The 6,801-nt window shown below is 36.4% G+C and overlaps 1 protein-coding gene across 13 annotated transcripts in view; it reads right to left on the bottom strand.

Moving 5' to 3' along the window:
* CCDC73 (coiled-coil domain containing 73) overlaps positions 1-4,263 on the bottom strand; it is a 143,149-nt gene extending 138,886 nt beyond the window's left edge. For 10 of the 13 annotated variants that reach the window (XM_077772856.1, XM_077772861.1, XM_077772860.1 and 7 more), the window contains exon 1: positions 3,953-4,196. The gene's annotated coding sequence lies outside the window, so the exon portion shown is untranslated. The other 3 variants (XM_077772852.1, XM_077772853.1, XM_077772863.1) reach the window with 3 other exon arrangements.
* Positions 4,264-6,801: the final 2,538 nt, after the last annotated feature.

Genomic DNA, 6,801 nt, shown 5'->3' with positions numbered 1-6,801 from the left:
CATAAATGTATTTTTTCATTAAGTACTTGATATTTGTAAGAAAGTGTATTAAGCTCCAGAGAGAAATGCACTTTGGGAATACTTGATAGACAATTTCTTAAACTACTATAAATCATGTATAATTATTAAAATAATTTGAGTTTCTTGAAAGAAAATATTTTACACTATTATGTGTAACATTCTCTATTCACAGTAAAATCTTTGCCAAATTTCTTCTTGCTTAAAGAAAAAGTGGGGATTTCATATATAAATTTTAGAAAATGAGAAATACTTAAATTCTAAAACTGGTCTGAAATGTATGAAAGAAACGAGAAGTGGAAATTCTCTCCATAAGGATCATTATATAAAACCAACCATGAAATAAACTACAAAAAGTACTATAAATTCAACTAATCTAAAGCAACACAAGAGAGATCTTTGTATCAAATACATAAACACTAATTTTGGCCACGTTATAAATAAAATGTAGGAAAATTCTTTAAATATTTCTTAACCACTTAAAACCTTTAATTTCACTAAATTCCAAAATTTCCAAGTATGAAAACCAAGAGTAAATTTCCAAAATACCTTAATAGGATGGATTCTAACATAGCTAGAAATCTATTGCTTGTTGAATTTAAATTGAAAATAAAAGTTTTGGTTTATATTCATCAGTGCCAGGGAATTTCATAAAGGCTTTTCCTATTATTAACACAAAGTTTCCATGGGTCATAAGAAAACTAAGAAAGCTGAATATACTTGTGTCATGTCAATATTGGTAAACAGAATAAGTTATGAAAATTACATTAACAATTTATAGTAAAAACTCTCACCCAAAATACATACATTACGGGGTGCATGGGTGGCTCAGTCAGTTAAGCGTCCAACTTTGGCTCAGGTCATGATCTTGCGGTCGTGGGTTTGCGCCCCACATCAGGCTCAGAGCCTGGAGCCTGTTTCAGACTCTGTGTCTCCCTCTCTCTCTGACCCTCCCCTGCTCGCGCTGTCTCTCTCTCTCTCAGAAATAAAACATTTAAAAATAAAAAAAAACAACAAACAAAACACATACAACAAAACCATTTTTCCTTAATTATCTACATGATCATTTCCCAAAGTCTAAAGGGCACAAAATCCACAATACATCGGTAAAAATACATTCCTCTGTCAAATAAACCTGGGAAATGCTGCATGCTAACTCCCCATCTTAGAGATTAATACCATTAACATAGTTAGAGCCTGTTTAAATTTAACCCCAATTTCCCAACTTTATCTTAACCATGAAACACTTTTTTTTTATAATTCAAAATGCAAACTAATATTCTGGGAACAAGTGTCCCAAACAATGTATTTTGGTAAATTCTAACATGAAATTGTTCTGTTCTTACTTTGCTAGTGGCCTAAATTGATTATAAAGGATAATTTCCCAATAAGAAATGTGTTCATTCAACTATTACCAGGAATGATAGAATATCATCTTCAACAAAGATATTTATCATTTAAAAGTAGACCAGGGGCACCTGGGTGGCTCAGTCAGTTAAGCGTCCGACTTCAGCTCAGATCATGATCTTACAGTTCGTGAGTCCAAGCCCCACATCAGGCTCAGTGCTGACAGCTCAGAGCCTGGAGCCTGCTTCAGATTCTCTCTCTCTCTCTCTCTCTCTCTCTCTCTGTCTGCTCCCCTCCCCCTTCCCTCCCACCCACTCATGCTCTGTCTCTCAAAAATAAACATTTAAAAAAATGTTTAATAGGCTAGAAAAAAATAAAATAGGAAAAAAGTAAATTGCTCATACTAAAGATTAAGTATTGCCCCTTTTGTTTTCAGTATCTCAGGTATATATATACATTTATACTGGCCTGCATATAAAATGTATTTCTTGGGGCGCCTGGGTGGCTTAGTCGGTTGAGCATCCAACTTTCGCTTAGGTCATGATCTCACGGTTTGTGGGTTCGAGCCCTGCGTCGGGTTCTGTGCTGACTGGCAGCTCAGAGCCTGGAGCCTGTTTCAGTCTGTGACTCCCTCTCTCTCTGACCCTCCCCTGCTCACACACTCTCTCTCTCTCCTAGAAATAAATAAAAAATATTTTTAAAAAAATTTTTTAATATATTTCTTAACATGGGCTGTAATCAGAAAGTTTAAGAATGCTGTAAGTTCCAAAAAGTTTGGGTTAAGCAGTTTGTTTTACTGCAGGACTTTTGAGAACTTTTAAGAAATCTCTAAGAGTATTTCTAGCCACAAGAAACATTTTACTGAAGCACTTCACAGGACTAATGTTCCTTGGAGCACAATTTAGGAAATACTTCTTTTTGGAACCATGTACTCCCAACTGTCTGGAGGCACATTATATAAAACTGAGGTTGAGTTCTTACCTCTTTCATATTATCCACAGTTTTTTCATTATTTTAGTCAAATGTAACAATAACCCTAACTGATTTACATGAAGAATAGAACTGAAGCACCTGTGTGTCAATTCTGGCTCTACTACTTATTGGCTGTGTAGTTATCAGCCTTGGATTATTATTTAATCTCTTTCCCACAGTTTCCTCCTATGGTGCAAGGAGAGTAATGAAAATACTTAGGTCACAGAGTGAGGGGGTTTTGTTTGATTGTTTGTTTTAGTTTTACGTAAGATAATGCTCATAAAGCAATTAGTCCAGTGCCTGACATGTAATAAACTTTCAACCTATGAAAGATGTCCGTTACAGTCAGAAAAACACTATTACAGCACCAGTAATTATGAAATCCATTGTCAAAGAAACTAAAAACGCTATGCTGCCACCCAGTGGGGCTATGATATAAAAACTGAGACTAGGTTCCTTCCTGATATTAAGGTATGAAGCAGTATAAAAATTAAAATACTCTCTCTAGGGACGCCTGGCTGGCTTAGTCAGTTAAGCGTCCGACTTTCGCTTAGGTCATGATCTCACGGTTCGTGGGTTCGAGCCCCGCGTCGGGCTCTGTGCTGACAGCCAGCTCAGAGCCTGGAGCCAATTTCAGAGTCTGTGTCTCCCTCTCTCTCTGACCCTCCCCTGCTCACGCTGTCTCTCTCTCTCTCTCTCCTAGAAATAAATAAAACATTTAAAAAAATACTCTAGCTACATTTGCACACCTGACAAATCACTGAGTGGGGAGTATAATTCTTAAAAAATTAAGAACTACTTCAAGTCAACTCTGAAACCAGAGAAGATTATAAACACAAAAACTGGCTGAAAAAAAAATGGCTGGAGAAGAAAGTTGTCAAGGACTGTAGAATAAATTCCACCCACATAATGTTTGCTGATTTTCAAGTTGGAAAATTTCAGAAGGGTTTTTGCTTCAAGGTACATAACAAAGACAGCCATAGGCATTCATCACAACTAAGACAAAATAGCAATAACCAAAAGTAAAAGGATCTCACTAAGTGGAAGATTCTTAATGGAACCTTCACATTTTCTTTCTAAATGAGTGTGCTGATTATAAAGGTTCCCATAAATGCCTTGAGAGTAGCCACTAATTATTTCCAAAAGCAAAGGTAAGTGGAAGATAAAACAATGGCATGAATAATGTGAATCTATACTTTACCATATAGGGATTGGCAGAACATTTTATTCCCAGGGAAATTCCATTTCAGCTTGATTGTGCAAGGCACCTCAGAAAGTAACATCACTACAGGAATGACGAAAACTGACGAAATTCTCCCTGAGGATCTACACACTTCCACAACTGCTTACTACCGCCGAGTTTTTGCACTATGCTTCAAAAAGTCTGCAAAGTGACATCCACCAAAGAAAGTCGAGATGTACTAGTAACAGTTCAAAATGTTGCCAACTTTAAGCACCAGATTTGCTTAAAATTTTTCACAAGTTGGCCAACATTATTACCTTCATTCATAATGCAAACCTTAAGTTTAAAAACAAAACAAACAAAACCGAAAGCCCACCTAGAGGCTGCTCCCGCGCGTCTCTATAATGAACAGACAAGACCCACGTTACTAACCTGCAGTCTCGATACCGCTTCAGGAAAAGCCGTAAGAAGCCCAAGCAAAGACAGCGAGGTCCAAGTGCAAAGGCCTCTCCCTGGTCGGGTGGGTGGAAGATTCTAGACACCACTACGCGAGGGACGAGACTTCCGGGGAAGTCAACCCCCGCGCAACCAGAAGAAAGAAAGGGTAGGTCAGGTAGCCGGAAATGCAGGTCAAACCCTTAAATGGGCCCTGAATGAAAGGATGAGGGCTGCTTCTAATGAGCTCACCTGCAAACTGGAAACTGCTCTGAATTACCTCAGCTGACCGCCTCTAACTCCCCCAGCTTCCGGTTCACCCTTTCCACCTTTGGGAGCTTCCGGTTTCCAGGCTGAGAAGCTCGCTTGCTGAGAGTGGGTGGGGCATCTTCCGCACCTGGGCAAAACTTGATTGATTTAAAAAAAAAAAAAAGCAAGCTCCTGGAAAGTTTCTCCGATTGTTTGAGGTTTTTCTTTGTATACTTCAATTAAAATATTTATGGGCTTATCTATCCATATTAAAAACAAATCTTCGTGATGTGTCATCTGTTGGGAGCAATGGGAACTCTGTGGATGGGGCCAGGAAAGAGAGGGAGATCTCCCTGAATACTTTTTTATACTCTCTAATGTTGAATCATATGAAAGTGTCAATGTGCAATTAAATTTTGATTAGTTTTTAAGTGACATAAAGAGAAAAACGAGCTACACATATTGATGATCAAAAAAATTTTAAAAACAAACTGATAATCACATCTAGTACAGAATGCAAAATATTTTCAGCCCTTCTACATAGTTTTTGCTGAGCTACCAAAATCTGAAAGAAATGATTCCTGTCCTCAAAATGTTAACTATATTTCCAAATATAAATCTGCCTGGAACTCATTTTCCTGCCTGCCTTCCTTCAGGACTTTGCTCATATGTCACCATATTAGAGAGAACTTCCCCAAATACTCTATATAAAGAAGTGACACCCATGCAACATACTTGACCCCCCCTTACTTTATTTTCTCTAACACATCGCCATCTAACATAATATGTTTATTTATTGTCTATATCCTAAAACATAAGCTCCATGAAATGGAGAATTGTTCATTTCTGCATACAAAATTCTAGCACAATTCCTGGTATATAAATGCCAATAAATATAATCATTCAATATGCTTTATGTATATTATAGTATAACAGCTCTATCATAACAATGACTAATATTTACTGATAATTTGACATGTGTAACAATGAATTAAGTGTTTTACATATATTCTCTTTTTTTAGTAGCCACAACAATCCTATTATTAAATTATCATATTATATATTATTATACTTTTTGCACATAAGGCAACTAAGGTGTAGAGAGGTTAAGGAGTTGAACTTAATAACCTCCAATCCCCTTCTAATTCAATGCAAATTTTTCAGTGACTGACAAGTATAAAATTTAACTTGATTCTAAAAGAGAGATTTAATGGACAAAGGACCTGAACGTGNCTGAGTGTTATGTGGAAACTAATTTGACAATAAACTATTTGTTAAAAAAATAAATAAATAAAAAATAAAAGAGATTTAAAATAATTTTCAGGAATTTTTTGTTATATCTCTTCTTCTAAAATATTCATTATAGGGGCATCTGGATGGCTCAGTTGGTTGGGCATCTGACTCTTGATTTTGGCTCAGGCCATGATCCCAGGGCTGTGGGATCAAGCCCCACGGTGGGCTCCACACTGAGCATAGAGCCTGCTCATGCTCTCTCTCTAAAATTAAAAATGTGTATATATTTAAAATATTCATTATAGGTATATCTNTTGGAAACCCCCTACCTTCAACTGAAGTGCCTATTTTACTATGCAATGATATTTATCACGTTATCTATAATAGAATGAAATTGGAAATAATCAAATATCAAAATAAAAGAATGATTGAATAAATTGCAATTCACTAAAATGGTATTTTGAAGGTTACACAAAAAATAATAAGAAAACTGTTGTGAGGGAACAAATCCCTTTTTATTGTAACCATAACATTGTTATTATATAGAATTTTTATTTATCACGTGATTACCATAATTTGTTTTTTTATAATTAAAAAAAATTTAATGTTTTTTACTTATTTCTGAGAGAGAGAGAGACAGCAACAGTATGAGTAGGGGAGGGTCAGAGAGAGAGGGAGGTACAGAATCTGAAGCAGGCTCTAGGCTCTGAGCTAGCTGTCATCACAGAGCCTGATGTGAGGCTCGAACCCACGAACTGTGAGAACGTGAGCTGAGCTGAAGCCGGACACTTAACCAACTGAGCCACCCAGGCGCCCCTACCATAATTTGTTAATTGCATAGTTATCGTATGATTGCTTAAAGAACTCATAGTAGAACAATGCTACCCCTCTGTATCTGTCAATGATCTAATTCATGATTTTAGTCAATTATGTGGGGAAGGGGTAAAAGGAAGAGACTAAATACTTAAAGGGAAAAATCATAAAGGAGAGCTTTACTCTACCCATCTGACCCCGGCCCAGGATTCTTTATGGAAGGGCCTATGAAACTCAGAAGAGCCAAGTGAGAACTCATTTTAAGCTAGACACTCTTCCTCAAGTAGAGGTTTTCTCTCACTTAATCAAAAATGGAAGCCTTAAGATATCATTCTATAATATATGTTGCCTACTTTGTTTTTACCTCCCTGAACACCAGAATTTTCACTCTAGTAACCAGATAGAAGCTACCTGGTTCAGATATCTATGTCAAAATACCTCAAAGGTATTTTAATACAGCATAATAAAATGGAAAATATGTTTTTTTATTTTTTTTAATATTTTTTAATTTATTTCTAGGAGAGAGAGAGAGAGACAGCGTGAGCAGGGAA

The sequence above is a fragment of the Crocuta crocuta genome, unplaced genomic scaffold, assembly GCF_008692635.1.
Source record: "Crocuta crocuta isolate KB4526 unplaced genomic scaffold, BGI_CrCroc_1.0 scaffold382, whole genome shotgun sequence".
NCBI lineage: Eukaryota > Metazoa > Chordata > Mammalia > Carnivora > Hyaenidae > Crocuta > Crocuta crocuta.
Note: the sequence above shows the minus strand (reverse complement) of the source record. Positions and strands in the feature narration are given on the sequence as shown.